The 23,615-nt window shown below is 42.0% G+C and overlaps 1 protein-coding gene across 2 annotated transcripts in view; it reads left to right on the top strand.

The window, feature by feature from the left end:
* Nucleotides 1-1,579: 1,579 nt before the first annotated feature.
* Nucleotides 1,580-23,615, top strand: part of RHOBTB1 (Rho related BTB domain containing 1) — a 141,815-nt gene continuing 119,779 nt past the window's right edge. Inside the window, exons 1-2 of one of the 2 annotated variants that reach the window (XM_027530980.1) lie at nucleotides 1,580-1,822; nucleotides 18,296-18,398. The gene's annotated coding sequence lies outside the window, so the exon portion shown is untranslated. The remainder of the gene's footprint in view (nucleotides 1,823-18,295; nucleotides 18,399-23,615) is intronic. The other variant, XM_027530979.1, reaches the window with a different exon arrangement.

Here is a 23,615-nt window from a genome sequence, read left to right as displayed (position 1 = left end):
TGTAAGGATAATAGACCATGGGTGATGCTGGTTGGGAATACCAGCAGTGGGGGAGTTTAGATTTGGATCACTTTCTGAAGATGGAGCCGTCGGGATTTCCTGATAGACTGGATACGAGATAGGAAAGAAAGGATGCTGCCTCCCCCAATCTTTGCACTGAAGAAATTCTAGAGTTCAAAGCCAAGAGCAGTCTAAAAGACCACTTGAAGGGTGTCCTTGCCTAATGTCCCCCACTTCCACATGCAGCTTTGCACAGGTGAAATGAACTGTTTGCCCCTGTCTATGTACCAACTATCTCTCCCCCATTAAGTTGTAAGCCCCTGGTAGGGCAGGTACCCTCTACCTAGTTCACCTTTATATCACCTGCACCAAGCTCAAGGCCAGGCACTGTTTGAACCTTCACTGAATACTTTAAAGAAAGAACAAATGTCCAAAAGCTCTGAGCAATCCTGAAATGACATCTTATTAGAAACAGTAGAAGGAAGTTGGGGTGCTGAAAAGAAAATATCTTCATTAGATGGCAAACAGAACTCTAAAGATGCTATCATGTTTTCCAGCTTATCCTTACTTGTTATTTAAACTCTAAGACAAAGCCAATTTTACCACTTTAAAGAGATGCTGTGTCTCCTATTCTATCAGCAGGCTAATAGAGTCTTCTATAGATAGTTTTACTCTGATCTGACATTATATCATAACATTATACATTTAATCTATTTAATAATTCTTAGAAAAGTATCATTTCTGCTAAAAATAATAGAAACCTCTAGCCCTCCATTACTCAAACTCCAGCAAAATGGTAAAACTCAAGTGTGAGGTCTACAGATAATTTCGGAATCTTATTTTCAATGATTGCAGACTGCCTCTCCCATAAACTTTTATACCAGCTGTTAAAAGCTCTTCAAATTGATTTTGTTGCATTCCACTTTCCCTCCTCCCTCACATCACAGGGAAGGACCCGAAGTTCTAGAGATGTGGAGATGCGACATAGTGACCGCTCTAGGTATTCCTGGTCACTGCAAAGTCTGAATTATTCAGAGGTGACCATACTTAAAGCTTGGGGCAGAGCTAACACATCATGTATTGGATTCTAGCATTGACTTCTTATTTAAAAATTAAGTTCCTTTAACCCTTTCACTGAAATGACTGGGCTGGGGCTTTGAAAGGCGAACGCGCCTAAGATGACGGAGAATTTTTGTGCAAACTACAAGAGCGCCGAGACCCAGCGCTGCGTGGTTTATGTTGTCAGCACAACCCGCAGACTTTCCATTTCTCAGCTGCAGAACGTCCCTGCAAGAGAAAGCTGACCCTGAACAGGGCCAAAACCCCAAAACTTTCCCGGACTTGGCCTCCAGGTGTAGAAGGAGTCGCCCCCCCGCCGGTGGCCCCACCCAGTCCCAGAGGTGGGTGGCAGGGATGCCGACTCCGGGGCGTGGCCCCTTGTGGAGAAGGGCGGGGTCACGAGCACCCGGGGCAACCAAGTCCGGAGAGGGTAGCGAGGGGTTGCTGACACAAGTGGGGCGACGGCTCCAGAGGCAGGGAAGCGGCCCAGGGCCCCGCCCGCCCGGATGACTCCCGAGCTGGCCGCGAGGGTGGGGAGGAACTAACAGCCCTCACCAAGGGAGGCCGCGGCCGCCAGGGCGAGGCGGCTGAGTGGGGGCAGTAACGGGAGAGGGGACCCGAGGTAGGAAAGGGTGGGGGGCTGGGAGTGGAGAGGGCGGGGTCGGCTGCCCTCCGAAGGCTTTACAAAGCGTGCGCACCAGCCCCGGGCTGTGGTCGGCAAGATCGTGAGCCACCACTGCCAAGGTGCCTCCAGCGTCCCCAGGTAGCGTAAGCGCGGGGCGGGCCCGCGCCGGAGGTGGGGGAGTGGGTGGGCGGGGTTATGGGGGGCTCTGCGAGCGCCCCGAGTATCCGCAGACTCGGGGACGCTAGGGATCGGAGCATCTCCTTGTACCTTGAAAGGGAGATGACCGGGTTACCTTACACTGACCTCTGGACAGCTGCCCAGCTGCACCGAGAGAACGCACAAGGCCGCATTTGCTTGCTTGCAAAATATCTGGGTGTTTTCTGCAGCCGCCTACCTGTCCCCCAACACACACACACACACCGGCGGGGGTGGGGGCCTGAGGGATTAGAGGGATAGAGTCAGGTCAATCAGAAGAGATTAGAGACTGGGCTGGACGTGTCCACTCTGAGGGCCTCTGAAAGTAGGCACTGCAGCTACGCCCCTGGTGCCCCGCCCTCAGGTGACTCGAGATTGATTTTTCTTGGTTCGTTAGTTCTGAAAGCCCGGGGCTGTAAAACGTTTGGGTCCAGAATGAAACTCTGATCCACGGAAGCTTTCCTTGCCCTGCACTCTCACCCCTGCTGGTGTCTGGAACTGGGCAGACTGGAGGATTCTAAAGAGTTTGAGGTGGGTGTTGGAGGAAGCTGAGTTTTTAAGACGTGTGAGTTTTCCAGAAAGAAAATACAGACTCTCTTAGTTTCAATTAGGTTTTGTTTTTTACTATATATGTGTGCGTATGAACAGTAACTGGTGTTGTCATTAGATAGTGAGTCCAGCAGGTATGGATGGTGGTGTTAGATTTGAGAACTCAATTCACTGTACAGTTTTAAAAACTGACTTCTTCCTTATGTGCCTTTTTATGTGCTGTATTACTGGGCTGCATCTTTGTTGGGAATCCTATCATATCACCTGGGTGTCTTGTGAGGTTTCCTCTAGTTCTAGCCACTTGACCCACGACTGAGTCCAATATATTCCCTTTTAAATGTTAGGGTGCAAGCCTGCTTTTCAGGCCTTGCTTTGGTCTCCAGTGAGAGGAAAAATGATCAGAAATGAGCTCTTAGCAAGTTTGGGAACACAGAGGAAAGGCGTAGATTTCTTTTTCCCCCATTAAACTTTTCATGTATTGGCAATTTAGAACACAGAGCATTGTTTACCACCTGTCAGATGCACTGCGAAGTGTAAGGATTAACTAATAAAAGATTTGTAAAATGCTTCCTGAATATAAAATCCCATAAATATGCTAAATAGTAATAATCCACCCATTGTTAAATTTATGTAGCTGCTTCTGCCATGCATACAAGATGATTTAGAATGCATGTTTCCTGTCAATTAAACAATGAGTTTGGAGTAAAATAATGAGTTCAATTCGCATCCTGTGAAACTTTGAAATAAAATTTCTCCCATAAGGCACCACTGGCAGGGAATCATAAAGAAGGCAGCATTTCAAAAAGCTATATATGGAATGGCATTTACCTTATGGCTGGGGGGAAAGGGACCCAGTGAACTTCAGAAACAGAAATATTCAGCCCTGGTTCAAGCATGCCTGAACCATAAATATTCCCTTATGTTTTGGGTGAGTCAACAAGGACGGCAAGCAGGTTTCTTGGAATGGCCTTATAAGCTGTCTGCTAAAATCCATGAAATAATGCCTCTTGGTATTTTAAGGGCGAAGTTCAATCTGTGGTTTTGTTCACAGACAAAGAAAATCTTCCTAGTTGCCTGGATAAATTATTCATTCTCCCAGTATCATGGGCTTGGTTTTTAAGCATCCTTAACACCAGAAATCATCTTAATACTCTGCAGCTAATTGAATTAGTTTGTTCCCAGTGGATTGAGTGACATGTTAACATAACCGTGTTCTCTTTGCATGCATCTAATAGCGTGTCACTCTTCTGTCACCAGTCTCCTAGAGTAAAGCCTGTTTCCCGTATGCCCCTTATAAGTATAAATTTTACTATGGGTGGTCTTTTCTGTCTTCTGAAGACAACTCTGGATTCCCCACTAGCAGATTAAGGGGTGAGCAAAACCACGCAACTCAGGGCCTTTCTTCCCATTTCCTCTACTCAGCCTCTCAGATGGATAGCTGCTACGCAGATACCAGTCCAGTATTCCAGAACTTCTCCTCTGCTGACTCTCTTCCTTTATCCAAGTAACTTAACCTCTGCCTTACTTATTTTCCAAAACTTGCTACAGATGCAAGCGCACTAGGTGAAAAATCAGGAGATTCTGCATTTATCAGGCAGTTACAATATACCAGGCACTGTGAAACATGACCTCCTTAAATCCCATAACAATCTGAGGCAGTAGACGCCATGCGTGTTTCACACAAGAGGAAACTGAACCTCTCAGTTCAGTTCAGTCGCTCAGTCGTGTCCAGCTCTTTTCGACCCCGTGAATCGCAGCATGCCAGGCCTCCCTGTCCATCACCAACTCCCGGAGTTCACTGAGACTCACGTCCATCGAGTCAGTGATGCCATCCAGCCATCTCATCCTCTGTGGTCCCCTTCTCCTCCTGCCCCCAATCCCTCCCAGCATCAGAGTCTTTTCCAGTGAGTCAACTCTTCGCATGAGGTGGCCAAAGTACTGGGGTTTCAGCTTTAGCATCATTTCTTCCAAAGAAATTCCAGGGCTGATCTCCTTCAGAACAGACTGGTTGGATCTCCTTGCAGTCCAAGGGACTCTCAAGAGTCTTCTCCAACCTGGACCAAGGCATTTTGGCTCCTCCTGATGCTCTGTGATCCCTAAGAGAGGTTCACCTGCTGCACTGAAGCATGCAAGAGTTCTCCCATTAACTAACTCACCACTTGTTAAGTTCCCTAAACTCTGTGGGCCTCTGATTCCCTTTCTCTAGTCTTAGATTAAATTATCTATCAGGAACAGAGGGACTGTCCAGGATTTTGGCTGCCAAATACTTAAGCTGCACTTCCTGGGGGATTCCTGACTGTGTCCTCCCCTGTCCTCCCCTTTTCTCCAACCCTTTCCCTTGTTTATCTTTTTTCTTCCTTTAGGTTTAAGAAAATAGCATCCTCCCCACAAAACTTTTCCCAGTCACTGCTCCCAGTCACTCTGTTATTCTCTATCTCATCCTGAGTGTTCTTCAGACCACTGATTACAAACTGCTGTTGTTTTATTTATGTGTCAGTTTCCATGTGGTTGTTGTTTTTATCTTCCCCCAATCACCCCCCACCTCAAGATCATAAGCAGTATGAGGCCAGAGCTGTTTTTGTCTGTTTTCATTATTTTATTTTTGGGGCCTAGCACCATGACACATAGCTGGTGATCAATAAGCATTAACATATATATGTTGAATGAGTAATTGTCTCTTAGAATGGACATGTGCTAACGGCCAATACATTGTCCCCTCCATGGATAACCTAAATGAAGTACCGTCAATATTACGCTGCTAGCCTAAGTCTGAATTATGAATGGGGATCCAAGAACAGTGATGGAGACAGTAGGGCTGCCCTTGAACAAAAGGACAGATGGACACATGCACTTGGCCCAGCCCCCATATTTTACAGCAGAGAAAACAACTTCAGGATGATAACTGAAACTTGAGATTAGAAGATAATGTAGGGACCACCCAACTGTCTAAACCATTGTTTCATTGACAAGGAGACGGGAAGTTTAGAAAAATACAGAACCAAAAGTATAGAACCTATGCCTTCTGACGTTCAGACCAGCATTCTTTTCACCAAGAATCAACAATATCAGGGACCGCCCAAACAACAGAGAGGGAGTTGTGGACAATGATTCTTTCTTTCAGAAATTCTGAACATCCTTAGGTTTCCCAGACTAGTCCTGGGTAGCAGCATTAATACACAGCAGAGCACCCTAGTTGAGATGATGTTTTTAAATTTCATATGGCCTTTATAAATTTCATTGACTCATTTACTATTTTAATGATCCATCAGGCAGCCTTTAATCCCTAAAGTTAGTTTACCAATTCTGTTGAAATACTTGGAAACTCTGAATGGGCAATCTCCAGTGCTGGGCATTTCACTCTGGTCTGATAGATTCCAGATACATTTAAAAGATGACTGATACTTTGAATTCCAAATAATGATAGCTTGTTTTTAAGGACAAAAATAACTTTCTTTCTCTAACTTAGAGCTCAATTTTTGCTTGAGTATTACATGCCATAAAAAACAGTCTTTAGAGGTTATAAAAGTCATCTGAAAGACTTTTTAAAAGCCCAGATAGCTTGGAGCCATTCTGAACAATTCCACATTAGTAGGTCTGAAATTGGACCCAGAAAACGGCATTTTTAACAGACACCTTTCGTGAGTCTTCAGTCAGATGGGTGGAAGATCTCACTTTAAGGCCCAATAATAATGGTGGTCTATTTTTAACTTTCCCAGATTTTCTCTAAGAGGATTTTTTTAAACAAAAAAAAACCAATGTGTTTGAATCCAGCAAGTAGAAGAGATAAACAAAATCCATTCATTAAGTACTCTGGACATCTCTTTCCTTATAGCAAAAGGCATATATATATATATATATATATATATGTAAAATCATGATTTAGCTACTAGGTTTGATATTGGCCCCAAGTCAAGAACACTCCAAAATGTTTCTGTTGGGTGAGAAAAATGAATCAGTAATTAGCAATAAAAGTTGAGTGTTAAATTCAGTGGAGAACTAGTGAAGCCTCTTGCCCTCCAGATGATTATATTCTGTGTAGTTGAGAAATAACATTAATATCCATGGAACATTCAAAGATAAGACTGATGATCAAGTACAGCAGGCTGAGTTACACTTGAATTTAAAATATACAACAAATCATGTGTTAGTAAAGGCATGTCCCATATAATATTTTTATTTGCTAAATCTGGCCACCTTGCTCAAGAAACATTAGCATTTAATGTCATTATTTTCTAGAAGAGTGTGAGTGTGTGTGTGTGTGTGTCTGTTGGGAATGAAGGGACAGTTGCTGAGTGGTAGTTAAACTTTAAGAAATTGATAAAAGCTCTGGACATGCCTCTGAGAAAAATTCCTGATGGTACTTTCCAACAGAACTCTTATACAATTCCATGGAGTCTCTAGGCCACCAAAGCTCTTGGACACACCAGGGTGACCTGCAGCAGTAGATGGCAGAGGCCAGCTCTTCAAGCTATTTACCTGGGCTGGAGACACCTTTGGAAGATGGCTCGGATAAGTGGAATTTGAATAAGGCCTTTAAGAACAGTAGAATTTAAGCTGGATTGTGGGCTTAGGGGACTTCTGAGGCTTTAAGAGGAGGCAGGTTCCCATAGGGTTCGAAGGTAATTTAGAGAAATTAGCTAGGACAGGTTAAAAAAAAAAGTCCAGATCATGGACAGGCTTGGACTCTAAAGGGTTTAAAGCAACCTATGTTGGGAAATAGAATGTCCTCACTGACATGTCAATTAGGAAGAAAACCTGATCAAACAAAGGGAGACTGTGGGGGAACTGCAGGGAGCCTGAGCTCCAGGGTCAATGCGCTTTGTGTAAGCCCCTCCAGTAGCAAGCTGGGAAGCCTTTGATATGTGGGCAACTTCTCTAAGCTCCCATCTTTTGGGCTGGGAATTGGGAATAATAATAATAAATACTACCAATGGGGTTGTTGTGAGGGTAAAGTGAAGTTGTACAGTGGTCAGAACAGTGTGTGATACTTTGTAAATACTCAATAAGAAGGCGATGGCACCCCACTCCAGTACTCGTGCCTGGAAAATCCCATGGATGGAGGAGCCTGGTGGGCTGCAGTCCATGGGGTTTTGAAGAGTCAGACACGACGGAGCGACTTCACTTTCACTTTTCACTTTCATGCATTGGAGAAGGAAATGGCAACCCACTCCAGTGTTCTTGCCTGGAGAATCCCAGGGAAGGGGAGCCTGGTGGGCTGCCATCTGTGGGGTCGCACAGAGTCGGACACGACTGAAGCAACTTAGCAGCAGCAGCAGCAGTACTATGATACACTCCTGCTGCTAGTACTACACTTGTTATTTCAGTGGGATTAGCCTCAGAGAGGGCAGGCCCTCACTTTTGGGCTTCTCTGGTGGCTCAGATGGTAAAAGAATCTACCTGCAATGAGGGAGACCTGGGTTCAATCCCTGGGTTGAAAAGATCCCCTGGAGGAGGGCATGACAACCCACTCCAGTATTTTTGCCTGGAGAATCCCATGGACAGAGGAGCCGGGCATGTTACAGTCCAGGGCCTCACGAAGAGGCGATACGACTGAGTGACTAACACTAAGAGAAGGTATATTATGAATAATCCAAATAATTTACTCTGATCCAAAGTCAAGTAACCTTTTTTACTCTTAATAGCAGCTTTGCTGTCTTACTTGTTCTGTTTGAGTTAGTACTGAAATTAATTTGCACATGATAAGCCCAGACGAATTGTTCAGAATGTCGTTCCCCAAAGCCTTTTAAACAGCAAGGCAGATGAGTTTATCAGCTGTAACTCACAAAACCTCCTCTCTCCATGGAACTAACTGATAATGGTAGAGATGATGGCATTGAGGAGGCTCTGGAGTCAGTTTCGCTTCTTCTAAACCTCAGTTTCTCCCTGTCTGTAAAACAGAAGTAATGATTAGCCTTTACCTGGAAGGCCACGAGCTCAGAAATCTCACAGTTTCTGGCACACTATAACTGTCACAGAATGTTCTGAGACCTTACTCTTGGCTTTAACTTTCAGGCATTATTCCTTTAATATGTTTATAAACAGTTTAATTCAGGAAAACAGCTAATAATGTGGGAGGTATTTATGATCTTTAGTCATATCCTAATTTATTGATTTACAGTCTATTTAGAGCATTTAAAAACAGTCAAGGCTATTTAGAGCGTTTTCCAAGCCATAGAGTAGTGTTCTTATCTCAAAGAATTTTTAACCCTAATTTTCATCATGTGTTCCTTTTCTCCTTCATCCATCTTCAGCTTTTAGAGGATGATTGGTGCCTTGCTAAAGAGCTTTGGGTTTCAAACTGTACATTAAAGCATCTGCGCCCTAGAATTTACTTGGCTCATAAACCTATGTTACTGAACAATACAAGATTGGTTTAAGGTACATTATGGTTACATGTATGGCTGCTGCTGCTGCTGCTAAGTCGCTCAGTCATGTCCGACTCTGTGCGACCCCATAGACTGCAGCCCACCAGGCTCCTCCGTCCATGGGATTTTTCCAGGCAAGAGTACTGGCATGGGGTGCCATTGCCCTCTCTGCCATGTATGGCAGTTCTATTTTATTCAGCCTGTGCTGAGCACCTTCAGGGCATCTCTCACAGTCCCTTCAAGATGGCAGACTCAACTACTTACTGACTTTCATGGATAATAAAATACAAGGCACTTTTTCTGAAGATACCTTTCCCTCACATTAGGAAATCTAACTCTTCAAAGGAAATGAAAACAAGGAAAAGAGAGTGAAGTACTGAAAGTAAATTTGAAAAGTGAATTTGGAGAATGACCACTCCTATTTTCTAGAAGAGTAATGGATGATAACAAGCCTGTGTCTCTGTGAAGGTCTTTGCATTAGCCGGTCTCTCTCTCTGGAATGCTTTTCCCTCCAATCTTGCTTGGCTCAGCTAATATTCCATCTCCTTAGAGAGGCTGTCCCTAACCATCCAATCTCATTCATTTGCTATTACATTACTTTGTTTTATTTATTACAGTATGTTGCCATCCAAATATTTCACGTTGTTTTTTCATTGCCTTCCCTCATCCCCACTGGACTAAAAGTACCCTGAGGTCAGAGGTCAAGTCTACATGTTGATTGCTGTTTTCTGAGCAATTAAAACAGTGCCAGGCACTTGTACTTGCACTTAGCCGCTCAGACGTGTCCGATTCTTTGCGACCCCATAGACTGTAGCCTGCCAGACTCCATGGGGTTCTCCAGGCAGACTGCCTGGAGTGGGTTGCCATTTTCTTCTCCAGAGGATCTTCCCAACCCAGGGATTGAACCTAGATCTCCTGCATTGAAGGCAGATTCTTTACCATTTGAGCTACCAGAGAAGCCCTTGCTAGACACCGAGTAGGTAGTCAAAAAATATTTTGTCATTTAGTTGAATGCCAAGAGACCCAGATCTGGTTTTCTGGGGTTATTCCAGTGAAAAAGAGTATATTTTTAATCTTTTGGGTCAAATTTGCCTTTCAGAATTGGATTAAAATGAAACTCCTCCATAATAAAAATTTATATGCACAAAATTTTGCATATAATTTGAGAGAGTCCATGGACCTCAGGCTAGGAATTTCAGCAATAAAGGTGTATGCATAAATATTAAGAAAACCTAACTGAAATATTGAGCGAAATATCACAAAAAAATTTAATTACTATGAACATCAGTGTCTTAATGTTCATTTATGGTAATGAATTGTGTTGCTCTGGGAAAATTTTGCAGCCCTCCAGAGGAAAAAAAAAAGGCTATCTATAAATGTTGTGTATTTTATTTATATGCTGGAAAGGATTTAAAGCTTATAGAGAAAGGCTAATAAAAATACATACTGTAGAGCAACATAAAATATATTACAAATAGGTAGGAAAAAATGAGTCAAAAGAAAAAAAAATAAGGCTAGGAATGTAAGATAGGGCCAGGAGAGAGATTCATACTCAAAATTTATGCCATGAAATTCAACATTCTTGCTAGAAGATAGTAACAAATTTTATTCGCGGTTTTTTAGCAGCCAATGCAAAGGAGAAAAAGTAATCAGTTATGCCTTGCAGAGGGTCATATTTTATATACACTTATATATGAATATATGTATATATATTTAACAGCACACGGCTGCTTGAAAGAAGGAAGCTTGAGTGCAGGAATAAGGAATAGAGATTATATTTCCACTGTTTGTTTTTGATAAGTGCCCTTGTACCTGAGCTGGAAATAACCTATAGTAACATTTTCAAAAATAACTAGCACTGTGGATGTTTATAATCAAGATTTGATGCCTCTCTGTAATTTTTGTTAGCAGTAGGCCTAAGAGAGAGAGGCCTCATTTGGCCAGTTAAGACCCTTCTAGATCACGTACGGATGTGAGAGTTGGACTGTAAAGAGCACTCAAGAATTGATGTTTTCAAACTGTGGTACTGGAGAAGACTCTTGAGAGTCTCTTGGGCTGCAAGATCAAACCAGTCAATCCTAAAGGAAATCAACCCTGAATGTTCATTGGAAGGACTGATGCTGAAGCTCCAATACTTTGGCCACCTGATGCAGAGAGCCGACTCATTAGAAAAGACCCCAGTGATGGGAATGGTTGAAGGCAGGAGGAGAAGGGGGTGACAGAGGATGAGATGGCTGGATGGCATAACTGACTCAGTGGACATGAGTTTGAGCAAACTCCAGGAGATAGTGAAGGACAGGGAAGCCTGGCGTGCTGTGGTCCATCGGGTTGCAAAGATTCTGACATGACTGAGCAACTGAATAACAAGAACGCAAGGGCAGAGGGGTGGGGAACAGACAAAGAAGACAAGGGTGTATCCTGCAGCGTTCCACCCCTCCTGCTGCGGCACACTATTTACAGACAACAGCCAGCGTCTTCACACTCCCCTTTAAGGGGTGTTCTGCTCTGCTCGGATGCTGACTGAATTTGCACATTCTTCCAGCTAACCTTAGTTTCCTTGGCTAGCAGACCATCAGAGACTTCCAGGCCTTCTCTCCGACACAGCAAATACAATAACTAGCTCCTCAGAACATTATGTGGATTTGTGGCATTCTCTGAGGGGCTATAAATGGATCACACTGACAGCTTTATTTGTCATTCTTAAATGGAATGTGTTTCTCCCCCTTTGCGTTAAATTGAAATCAGATGGCATTTCTTATTTCAATGTGGAATGTTTTTACTCTCATAATTGCAAAAGTACATTCACGATACTGATACTATTCTAATTGACTAAATTTGTGTTTCATTATTGGGGCGAGGGGGGTGTCCTGTACTTGTAATGTAACTGAGGGAAAACGACTGATGCAACATTTTCGCTTTGCCTATGTATCGAGATCTTGATACAGTGGTTAGAATTCTGTCACCATATGGAAGCAGAGACAATTATAGTGCATGTAATGACATGAATTTTAGAAGCAAAGATATAAAAAGGCATATCCAGCCCAATAGCCACAATCCAGAAACATAAACGTTTTTTGAAATCTCATCTCTCCTTTGCCTCCCCCAGCTTGTCTCTGGTCCTAATCCTCTGCCCTTGTGATGGCTCTGGTTCAGTATATGCAGTGGCAAACACAGCAGGAATTAGATTAGATAGTACTACCTTCATATCTTAGCATATTTTTTATGTACTAAAATCAGTTGCTTTTCAATTCAGGTGAAATTTTTCATTAAAAAATTCTCTACCATTCCGGTCTACCCACTACTGAATCTGGGTGAGAAAGGAAGTCCTCCTACTTTCATTTCTTAAATCCATCTAAAGCTTTCAGTGTTCTTGCTACTCATCTCAATACTGGGCTTATTTTAGAATTTTTCAACACTAGAATATGAGTACATTTTTCTTGCTGACTTTAATCTAGGTTTATTTTCATATTCATTCCATACACTCATGCTTTCAATAAAACTGTCTTTAGTGAGCGCATACTATGCGCCAGACACCGTTAGGATGCAGTGAATTACATCAGGTATGCTCTGCCCTCATTTGGCCTTCAAGCTGGTGGGGAAGACAGTGGGTAAAAGAATGACACAAATACAGGACTTTGCTGGTGGTCCAGTGGCTAAGCCTCTGCGCTCCCAATGCAGGGGGACGGGTTCGATCCCTGGTCAGGGAACTGGATTCACATGCCACAACTCAGAGGTCACACGCTGCCACTGAAAGATCTTGCATGCTGCAGCTAAGACCTGTTGCCGCCAAATAAATAAAAATATAATTTCAAAAAAGAGAATGACACAATAGTTATGAAAATGCAACTGCTCTAAATGATACTAATGAGAGACACATGATCCTAGAAAATGACATCTACATGATGTACAAGAGTGAACTAGACAAAGAGTATTGGCAGAAAGCATGATGTATGGGAAAGTCATAACTTACGGAAAGCAGAAGCAAGCAGGGGCAGCCTGAGAGACAAGGAAAGGCGAGCGGCCGGAGGACACCGAGTAGGGTGAACAGCTAGAGTCTGCAGATGCACTCAGAGGTTATCACCATGAAAGGCTTTTTAGCCATAGCAGGGCATATTCCTTTATCCTAAAACCAATAAGAAGGTGGGTTTGGGGGGCTTTTTGAGGGAGAGGATTATATTCACGTCATCAATTTTATGTTTCAAAAAAGTGTTTCTGGCTACAATGAAGAGTACTGGCTGGCAAGGGGCCTAAGTTACGCAGATCAGCTGAACTTTTTGAACAGAGAGGCACTGGTAACGTGGCCTAGGGGAGGGAGGATGAATTCTAAGCTGTCAATGGATTCTAAGGATATAAAGAAGGTAACACTGACAGGTCGTCTTCTGCTGTATTTATGTGGAGCCCATGAGAAAGTGTCAGGGAACACTGGCAGAGGAACAAGTCTGTGAAGACCGATGCTAAATTCAGGGCTGGACATGCTGAATTTGAGATGTCTTGGAGTTGACACGGGGTAGAGCAAGCAGACATTTGGTTATGGGTGTGAAGCTTGTCAGAGAGCTCTGAAGTCCCAGCCAGAGATAGAAACTTGTGACGCATTTCCACATTCACAGGTCTGGATATGACCAATGGGATCCACAGACGGAGATGACGTGCAGAGAAAGGTTATAACGCCAGCAGTGGCAGAGAATGCTAGGACCAAAGCCCTGAGGAATTCAAATCCATCAAGCCCACCAAGTGAAGGACGAGCGTAAGGGTGAAAGGAGGAGCAGAGAAGAAAAAGAAGGAAACCCACGAGACTGGTGGGTCGTGGGGGTGAGGGAGCAAGGATTCCATTTGAGAAGGTGGGGGTAGTCAGTTGCCTTGACTGTGGAAGACTGAGAAAGGAGACATTTGTTTTGAAAAGAGAAATGGCTCAGTGGTAAAGAATCCACCTGCCAATGCAGGAGACACCCAAGACGTGGGTTCGATCCCTGGGTTGGGAAGATCCCCTGGAGAAGGGAATGGCAACCCGCTCCAGTATTCCTACCTGGGAAATTCCATGGACAGAGGAGCCTGGCAGGCTACAGTCTATGGGGTCACAAATAGTTGGACATGACTGAGTGACTGAGCATGCACACACATAGAAATTACTAAATGATATGTCTGGGTAACAGAGCTGTAACCAGTTCTGACTGCAGTCAAGCATGTCAGAGACTCTTTGACATGTTCATAGTTTACATCTATTTTAAGAAGACATTCAGGGAGTGGGCATGGTAGACAGGAAAGTCATTTTGATATGTTGGTGACCGCTAGAGACGGAGTGTAGCTCGGTGGAATTTGCACACAGAACGGTCCAAGGTTCTGGGGTCTGATTTGGAGAGAAAATGCAGACCTGCGGCTACAGGACTTTATGAGCTGCCTGTTCACCCACTCGATGGTGCTCTTGTGAATGGCAGAGATAAACCAAATGTTTACGAAGCAGTGTTGCCCGGCCTCACCCATTGCAGGCATTACTGGGGGAAGGGAGAGGCCATGGGCAGAGACATTACAGAGAATGTTCTCAGCAGTTTCTGTGGCATGAGTGGCAGCCTCAACTTCCCTCCTTGTCCCTTGACAGCACCAAAGAGTGAGCCCACCCTAAGGGAGCGGAGTGGAGGGAGGGTCCTGGCACAGTGAGCACTGAAATAAGGCAGAGGTGAGACTCAGGTGGTGTGAGCTGCAGACCAGACAGGAAGTAAGGAAAGAAGAGTGTGGTAATTATTTACAATGGTTTGGCTGTAAAGGGGAATAGAGCTATTGGAGGGCAGCTGCCGAGAGAGAAGTGGATGACTCAGCGCTCATGCATTCAACGAACAGTAAACTATCTTATGTGTATGAAGCAGGGCGACAGGCACCGACTGGAAAGACATTTTCGATCCCTAATGGGCAATTTGCCATAAGATATATTCTGTGTAATAATCTCAAACGCCTAAGGACTATTCTGTGATCTGATTTTTTAAAAATGCAACGTTTATCCTCAGGTATAAACACTTACTTGACTTTTACCAACTGATCAAACAAATTTGTTAAAAATAATGGAGAGAGAGAAGTAACACTTCTACCTATATTGGGGCTTTTTCTTGGTCCTCTTTCATTACTTTTGTCTTCAAAATTTGGGCAGTCTTGCTACTGCTGCTTACTCAGAAAAGAGTTTCTAAAATGGTGTCTTACCCCTGTGTTCAGAGCATTCCATGGTGCTATCTGACGTTTAAAAACCATCTAATCACCTATTATTTATATAGCATTCACAGCATTCAAGCATGAAATACTACACCATGGAAGTTAGAAATGTGAGTAAAGCAGGGTTTCCCTAGCTAGATTATACACTTTCTGAGAGCTCTTTGCACTGCTGTATTTATAGCTATTGAAAATAAAGCCAGAGTATTATAAATATGAATCTTGTAGTGAGAGAACATTTAAGGATCTTTGGGTTTGTAGAGGAGGGTACATGGGTTCTACTCAAGAATCCAGGACAATGCCTGAAAGAGGCAGTGTCTGAACTGGGTGTTAAGAGATGAACATTTCAGAAGCAGAAAGCTAGTAACAAAGTCATGGAGGCAGGAAACAGCTTTTGGGGAGAGGGCTACAGAGAGGGGAAATGGTTTAGTAGGACTAGAAAGGTCATGTTAAATGTGGTCAGTGTACTGATCTCAGCTATTGGAAACTTCTCTGCTGAGAAGTTTTAGAGTTGATCTGCTAGGGACTAAAGAAATACTGGACGCTTTCGAGCAAGTGGGGAAGCATGAGGGTTTAGGAAGAAAACCGGGATCCACCCTGAAACCTGGGAAACAATGGTGACTGGACGTAGGGGTGCATGAGACAAGAGGCCACCACCTGGAAGGGAGATGATGGAGGCGAGATGTATTATTGATCACAGTGGCCTTTGACATGTAAAAGGGAAATGACGTTTGTGTGCCACGTGGCCGTCGTCAGGTGGTATGTTCTGTACGAAGGTGCAGTGATGGAGGAGAAGACTGAAGATGACTCCAAGTGTTCAAGCCACAGAGGGTGGCAGCACCACTGATGTTAGGCAGGAAAAGAAAAGCAAATTCAGAAGACGCTGGGGAGGAGGATCCAGCCTGGAGAAGCGTCCAAAAAGACAACTTAAGCTGTGGGTGTGAATGAAATCGCTGCCAGGTGGAGAATCTGAAGGAAGGCCCATGCTTCAGGGGAGGAAGTAGAGGAGCCAGAAGAAAAAAAATTGAGAGGAGTTTCCTGCGAGACTGGGACTTCTCTGGTGGTTCAGTGGTTAAGGCTCCATGCTTCCAATGCAAGGGACATGGGCTCAATCCCAGGTCAGGGAACTAAGATCCCACGTGCCATGCATCGGAGCCAAGAAGATAATTTTTTTTTAATAGTACATACATTTTACTTGGAGCTGGGCTTCCTGACAGCAGAGAAGGTGGAAAATCTACAAACATTTCAGTGCATATGAACTCTTATGTAGTGTGTTCCAAGTGGTACAACAGAAAGACCAGATATTACTTGCTCAGAGACTCAAAGAAAAAAAAAGTTTTTTAAGTGAGATTTCAAGGAAGTCAGGAAAACATGTGGATTTCAAGGAAGAGCCTCGTGCTGGGATGTGTTTCACTTACAGTGTGATCATAAGATCATATACCTTTCCCTTTCTCATCCTTTCCCTTTTGAAATGGCCCCACAAAATGGGCTGTGCAGCAGTCAGTACTATATCATATTTGGCCTCATTATCTTTGCCACTTTACCCCCTGTTTATATTAATGAACACTGACTGGCCTAGGGTTGCAAGCCATCAGTGACTTCCTTCAGAAATTTCTCCTCACCGTTGAGAACGTGACTTCAGCTCAGGAGCTCCTATGTGTTTGTTAGGAAGGCGTGGCAAGGGAAGAGATTTGGATGACTTGTTACTTGGGAGTGAATTGTGCTTATAGTTAGGATTTCCCTAATTCAAGCTTCAGGTGTGCCTCTAGGAGTAAGACAATTTTCATAGCAGTAATAGATGGCCCTAGTGGTAAAGAACCCGCTTGTCACTGCAGGAGACGTTAAGAGACGTGGGTTCGATCCCTGGGTCAGGAAGATCCCCTGGAGGAAGAAATGGCAACTCACTCCAGTACTCTTGCCTGGAGAATCCCATGGACAGAGGAGCCTAGAGGGCTATAGTCCATGGGGTCACAAAGAGTGGGACACGACTGAAGCAACTTGGCATGCACTGCTGCTGCTGCTGCCGCTAAGTCGCTTCAGCCATGTCTGACTCTGTACGACCCCATAGACGGCAGCCCACCAGGCTCCCCCGTCCCTGGGATTCTCCAGGCAAGAACACTGGAGTGGGTTGCCATTTCCTTCTCCAATGCATGAAAGTGAAAACTGAAAGTGAAGTCTCTCAGTCGTCTCCGACTCCCAGCAACCCCGTGGACTGCAGCCCACCAGGCTCCTTCGTCTATGGATTTTCCAGGCAAGAGTACTGGAGTGGGGTGCCATTGGCATGCACTGCCTCCAAGCAAAAGTACCCTGTTTCTGAGCTTCAGGTTTGATCCCCAGTCAAGGAACTAAGATCCCTCAAGCTGCAGGGCAAATAAATTCATGCGCCACAACTAGAGAAGCCTGCATGCTGCAACAAAGACCCAGCACAAACAAGAAAAAGTATTATTTTGCCCTTCAATTTTCATAGTCGTCAGCCCTATTCCTGTTAAATAGAATAATCCATTTTATTTCAATGCCCCTGTATCATGTTTTACATGCTTTAAATTTTTGATGAATTTCATATCAAGAGGATAAAATACTTGGCTTCTTTAGGGGAAGTAATGTATCTTTTCCTCTTTAATAGAAGATTAAGAAGAAACTGTGTCTTGCTTTTCCCTAAATTACCAAGAAACTTTATACCTTCCATCAAGTGCTAACCAATGTAGGTAGCATGTATACTTCTTCCTTTTTGACTCTCAACCCCCTTTTTTTTTTTTTTTTCTTGGCCACACTTCAAGGCATGTGGGATCTTAAATCCCCAACCAGGGATTGCACCTACTGAGTCTTAAACATTGGACCTCCAGGGAAGTCCCTGTTTTCTTATTTTTACTCACATTTCATTATTTTTCTTTTTGGAAGCCACCTCAGATCCTTACAACAGAGTCAGAGTATAAATAAATGAAACAGTTTTACTGTTGACTAAACATCTTTCTACTCATTGTCTCATTTGCTTGTGAGAGCAGTCCCTCAAATAGCTGGCATTAGTACCCTACAAGGCAGATGAAGAACCGAGCCTGAGTGAAGTGAAGGGCCTTCACTTCATGCAAATACCCAGTGGGATGCAGCCCCAGGTCTTCTTCCCCTAATGGGGGTAGTCATTCCAGCCTCTCTTGCTCAAACTCTCGTGGGCACCTGATTGATTTGTAAATAGCATACAGTTGGCTGGGATAGCACTCGTTCAGATGAGAAATCACTGATAGAACAAACTAGTATTTCTTGAGAAGTTTTCTCCTTGATGATGAAACATTCTGTGTTTGTATCTCCTACCCAGGTTGCGTAACCATCCAGAAACACACGATAAGAGTCCTCCTTCAGCAAGTATTCTTGATTAAGTCATGAAAATGGAATTGGAGCTTATTTTTCCCCTTTGTATGGTAAGTAACTACTAATATGGATAGTTCTAATCTTCTCACAATATTAAAAACAAATGGAGCTACTTCTTGTGTGAAGATGGCATGACTTCTAATATCTAGATTTGCCATCGGTGTGTTTCATAGAAAAGAGAATGTTCAATTTATTCGCTCAGTTGTGGTTTGTGTCAATATGAAATATATATTATCTGGTTTAGAATTTTGAGTCATTTTGTTCTACGTAATGAGTTTTGGTCATTAAAATAAAAGAATTCTTCTACTTGCTTTATAAACAATTTTAAGATTCTTTACAGTAGCATCTTGTGCAGAAAATTGACATGTGGATGCTGAAAAGTCATGGCCACAAACAAGGAAGATTTAGAAATGCCAGATCTGTGCTGTGGCATTTCTCTTCATCCCAGATGTCCTAGTTTGGAGCATCCACCCCTTTGGCCTAGGAACTGACTGTCTTTAATTGGAAAAACTTATTATCATTTTGCAAGCAAGTGATTAGAACTCAGTCACCCCGAGTGAGTAACATCACCTTTTGAGGAAAGGGCTATTTTACTGAGTTTTCACCAGTGTATTGTGCCTACAGGACTTAAGTTGCTTTGAGACACTTTACTCTTCTTTGTCCACACTCACAAAATCATTTATTTTCACACTTCATTGTATTTTTTCTGTATATGTTCTAGTGCATATTTAAAAGGAAAATTCTCTCTAGATGTGTAGCTGTGAATGTTGCAAAATTTCATTTTTTCTAATGAATTAGGGAGGTGGTCATATTTGAATGTGTGGGAAGGCTGAATTACAGATAACTTTAAACAAATGTGGTTTTTATTACTTTAAACTACATATAGTAACTTCAACAAAACATTATAAAACAGAAATCCTTAAGGAGATTTCTCCATTGTAAGGAGACCTCTTACAATGAATCATATGAACATTTTGTTATTAGCATATAGATTGGGTGTATGTAGGAGCTTGTAAAGTGCCTGAGGTTCATTGAAAATAGCTTATTCTGTCTAAAAAGTGTACATAAGATTGAAAATAAATGTTTAAAACACCATATGTTATCTACCTATAAATAAAATGTTTGCAAAAAAAGGTAAACATCAGCCCAGCTCATGAGCAAATTATCAAAAGATTTTAAATTTATTGAAGTCTTAAATTAATGAGATATTACCACGTGTGCATAAATAACCTAAAGAATAAAATTTTCTTATCCTTCTCTCATATGGGTATTTGTGTTAATGAATCAGGATCCTATTTACACGATTAGTCCCTGAAGTAATTGCTTATTTGAAGAAGTCCTGTCTTATGGGTTTTCAGTTAATTAAATATATTTGCATTTTAGGCACACATTTTAAATTCTAAAGTCCTATTTTTCATAAGCCAGATTCAAATATGTTCGTGTGATAATATGTCTCATTAAGGCCCAAGTCTTTCATTTTTAAAGAAACTTTCAGAATAGCCATATGCATAAAATGCTTATTAATGAAGTCCAATCAATATTTTAGGAAAGTCAACCAATTAAATGTTTTCTTAGTTTAAATTTTCCTGTTTGTAACTGTGATTGCCATGCTGAACATACCTTCAATTTCTAATTTTTCAGTTAGCTTTATTTAATCAGTGTTTCTTTTTCCTGCTTAGATTTTGCATGGCAGTTTTTAACTTCTAATATGCCTTTGGAATTATAAGCATCCTTTTCCTGGAGACTAGCTTTTTCAAAGTATGTGCATATTAACATACTGATCCTGCCAACCCAACTGGGAGATTACTAAGATATGGAGCAAAACTTTTCTAATACTGAAGAACAAAGTATAGTAATTCACAAAGTTAGGTATGTTTTAAAAGGCATAGTTTCCTTATGATTTTAAAATATAAGAGAAATTGGGAATTTAAGTATGTAAGTTATTTAAAAAATCATAAATGCATTCCTGGGATCAAAACTATGGTAATCTCATGGTGCTACCCTAGTTTGGAAGTTTGAAGAAGCTATTGAAGTTGTGGGGGGAGAAGCAACAGACGGACAGGCGAGATGAAGGGAGGGGAGAGGGAGAACGGGAGGATGCATGCAGGGGACCCAGGGTCTAAAACCAAAAAGCACGGCAAGGCCAGATGCTGAGAGAGGTGCAAAGGGACCCAGTTCGGAAAGCAGATTTGAAATATCTGTTTTAAACCACACCTCACTGACCTCTTTCTAGGTGGTTATTTATTAGATGTTTCTCTAGTATACTGTTTATCTATTAGGCTTATTAATTCCTCTTTGCAAAGAAGATGTAAGATGCAGAATCTGGATATAGATTCAAATTCCAGTCTAAGACTATATCTAACTCAAAAAAGGGTAGTAATAGAAAAAAAAAGAAGAAAAATATGATATCCTACAATCATAATGTTATATTATGTCCGGTTTAGCAGTACTGCACAATAATGTCATTTTATTGTCATGAAAACAATCTGACATCCTGAAAAATATATACACTTTACAATAAAATAAATTTCATTCAATTAAATCTTACTGATTCATGTAAGCAATGATCTATGTCAAATGTAATACCAATAGTCTCCTCAGAAGATAACATTTTCTTTGTAGCTGGAATTGCCCTAAGGAAGCATTTCTTCTCATTTAGAGAAAGTAGGAATAAAGCACTTGTATTACCATTTGTATAAATTTTTAATACTGAATAAAATATTAGTGTTTAGTGTAATATTGATTCTCAACATAATACTCCTCCATAATGGCATGCTAATTGGGAAGAATTAAATCAGATCGATTCAAAAACCCTGAGAATGGATCATGTAACACTTGTAATTTTTTTCATTAGTTTTCAAAATTCCAATTAAAGAGGAATTAATCTGTAGAACAGAAATTCTGTGCACATGCACCATCTCTTCTTTCCCACTGCTCCACCCCACAGTGAAATACAGGCGTGAAGAGGGTGGGAAAGGGACTTCCCTGGTGGCCCAGTGGGTAGGATGTCACACTCTCAATGAAGGAGGCGCAGGTTCAATCCCTGATCAGGGAACTAGATCTCACATGCTGCAACTAAGATCTGGTACAGTCCAATAAATTAAAAAAAAAAAAAAAGAGGGGGGGAAAGAGGGCAGATCTTCACTTATGAGTTTCAACCATAGAAAAATAGCATTCAAGAGATAGGCGATCTATGTGCTCTGTAATTTACTAACTGCGAGCCTTAAACCTCTTGTAGTCACAGTTTCCTCATCAGTCATATTACTAATCTAATAGTACTAATCTCCCTCAAGTTGTTGAGGGAGTAAAACAGAGAGGCTCTCTCTCAACTAGGGGTGATTCTGCCCTTCAGGAGACATTTAGCAATGTCTGGAGATGGCCTCGGCTATCACAACTGGAGCGGGTATGTGTGCTGACATCTGGAGAGTAGAGGCCAAGGATGTTTCAAATCTTCCTAGGATGCACAGGATACCCCATCCCCACCCCCACCCCCCCACAAGGAAAAACTCATCCAGCCCAAAAGGTGGAACCACAACTGAGAAATCCTGGAGCAAAGTGAAGTAATATATGCAATGAGCACAGTGTCTGACATACAACAGGCTCTCCAATAAAAGTCAGCATAGTTATGATGTTATGGCTGTCATTATTTGAGAAAGGACTCCAAGTCACCTGCCTGGTATGGGGACTGAGTGAGCGATTCAGGAAGCCCATCCCAGCAGTCAGTTGTGCCTGTCTGCTAAGTCATCTACTTGGGGTGGCCAATTTTTAAGTGTTTTTAGAAACAGACTGACCCACTTAATATGTGACTAAGGCTTATAAATTGTATCGTACCAAAGTTCAAGGGCTATCATTTAATTTTTACTTTCTTAGAAATTAGAAGAAAATAGGGAAAGACAAATAACCTATAGTAACAGGTGACTTTTACTTTTTAATTTCTGCTGTTAGTAATAGCTGAGGAGTCTCCTGACAATCATTTACTTTATAAAATAAACTGATGTTTGGACAAATGGCTAGGAAATATGGTCTTCTCATTAATAAAAGATCCTGATTAACTGCTTATACGGTACATGAACAGTATCAGTTTCAAAACCAGTTGACTGCAACCATATAGTTTTAGCTTAATGTTAAAACATTTTAAGGAAGGCAAAATTCTTGCTTAATACAAGATTGTTTTGGTAAAGAATCCACCTGCACTGCAGGAGATCCTGGTTTGATTCCTGGATTGGGCAGATCCACTGGAGAAGGGATAGGTTACCCACTCCAGTATTCTTGGGTTTCCCTTATGGCTCAGCTGGTAAAGAATCCACCTGCAATGTGGGAGACCTGGGATCGATCCCTGGGTTGGGAAGATGCCCCGGAGAAGGGAAAGGCTACCCACTCCAGTATTCTGGCCTGGAGAATTCCATGGACTGTATAGTCCATGGGGTGTCAAAGAGTCAGACAAGACTGAGCGACTTTCACTTTCTTAGGTCAAAAAGATCTGAGCTTGAATTTCACACCATTAAGCTCTGTGATTTTGAATAATTTGCCTAACTTCTCTGAGCTTAGTTCCCTTATCTGTTTAATAGGCATAAAATTACTGTAACATGGGTAATAGGTATGTTAGGTGACAACTGTAATTCTCTCAGTAATATAGAGTTACTGAGAATTAAATGAGACATCTAGAATTTAATATATATTAGCAGTGACTAAATGGTAGCCGTTATTATTTTCATTATTATTATTTCTTCTAGGAACCTTGCACTATTTTTCAGAGCCAGCAGTTCTCATTCTAAAGAATGATAACTATGATGTAGAGGCAAGTTTTTTATTAATGGGGAAGCTTAAATTAGTTCTATTACCTCAACTAACAAAATCCTAGACTTGCTTCAATAAATTTGATTTAAAAGAAAAAAAGAAAACATGGGTATTATATATGGAAATTTCCAGTGAGAATTTTTTAAAGAAGCAGTGGATTTTCTAAATTAAAGAATGAATGATGTGCACATTTTCCTCTCATATTTTAATATAGTTGGTAATCCACTTTTTAATTAGCCACCTAATTATAATTCAATAGAAATTTCCCTAGGTGAACGTAGTAACCTACTTCAGAGAGAAATGGTGCTTTGAGTAGGCACTCCTACTGTGAATTTTGACACTTTTTCAGGTCCAATTTGTTCCAAACCTAAACCGCCCAGGAGAAATGGAAAGAGCTCTGTTTCATAACCTAATAATTCTGACTGCCAGGAAGGATGATTGCAAAGCTAAATTCACCTTCTATCAGAATT

This window comes from Bos indicus x Bos taurus, chromosome 28, assembly GCF_003369695.1.
Source record: "Bos indicus x Bos taurus breed Angus x Brahman F1 hybrid chromosome 28, Bos_hybrid_MaternalHap_v2.0, whole genome shotgun sequence".
NCBI classification, from domain to species: Eukaryota; Metazoa; Chordata; class Mammalia; order Artiodactyla; family Bovidae; genus Bos; species Bos indicus x Bos taurus.
The sequence above is the reverse complement of the archived record's forward strand: the minus strand, read 5'-3'. Positions and strand labels throughout refer to the sequence as shown.